The sequence below is a fragment of the Morone saxatilis genome, unplaced genomic scaffold, assembly GCF_004916995.1.
Source record: "Morone saxatilis isolate NCDOM2014 unplaced genomic scaffold, NCSU_SB_2.0 Contig24, whole genome shotgun sequence".
NCBI classification, from domain to species: Eukaryota; Metazoa; Chordata; class Actinopteri; family Moronidae; genus Morone; species Morone saxatilis.
Genome location: NW_023339807.1, coordinates 12,437,878 through 12,439,018, shown reverse-complemented (window position 1 = coordinate 12,439,018; position 1,141 = coordinate 12,437,878).

Genomic DNA, 1,141 nt, shown 5'->3' with positions numbered 1-1,141 from the left:
GAGCTAAGTAGAATTCAGAAGTATTTCTCTCTGCGTGAAAAAAAAAAAGAAGTCCTATTTGTCAACCCTATTGTGCGGCCTTATCTAACACAAGACAGTGCTAGACGCAGCGAATGCGAACCTGTACTGGCAGACAGTTTATTATTTGGTTGGAGACAGATTAGGGGTAGTAAAATAGAATCCTGCAATTCTGGCATAATTCAGCTGACAAAAAGACGGATTATCGCTCCTCACGCCAAAACCCGATTTAATGTTGAACATTTCTTCCTCTATTTTCTTTCTCTCTCTGCGTCTATCTTCCTCTCTCACGGTCTGCCCTTCTTGTCTGTCAGCTTCTTTCTTGTACTCTTCGTTTTTTTTCTCCACTTAACCTTGTTCTCCCGTTTTTCTCCCTCTCCACTATTTGGCTCACCTTAGTGCCCCCATCACTCCCATCCTCTCTTATGTTTTATCCCTTTATCCTCTCATATTTTCTTTTAATATGTGCCTCTCGTCCCCCCTCTTACCTTCCTTTATTCCTTTTAATCTCCTGTTATTTCTCCATCACACTAGCCACCCCTCACTTATTCCATCCTCGTCTCACTCGCTTTCTCCCTTGGGTTCTCTCTACTGTTTGATCATTGCTGACCTTCACAGTGTCCAGTTTTACTTGATTCTTGCACTCTGATCTTTCACTCCTTTTAAACTAGGACACAATAATATAGACAGGTAGTTACTGTCTATTAATTTAATAGTTTTGATAAGCTTAAATATTATGTTTTTTCTTATTTCAATGGTAAAATCACTAAAATTGTACAGTAAGTTAGAACATACATATTGTATATATATATATAAGTATTGAATTGTATATAAGACATAGGTAACTTGCTAAAAAGGTTGCAACATTTAAAATTAACCAAATATTGAGGACTGTGGGAGTTTTCACCATTTTCACATGTTAAGTGATATTACTCTTTCTCCTTCCAGTAACCTCACTGTATTTTTCTGCCCTACTTATTTCCTCCAACCTGGCTTCCTACACCCTCATCCTGTTTTCCCTTCACGTCTCATCACTCTTTTTCGTCATTTCTGTCAGCTTCTCCGTTTGTCACAGCCCCTCTTTCCGCCTTTCCCATTCAGTACCTTATTTAAGTCTTCAAGC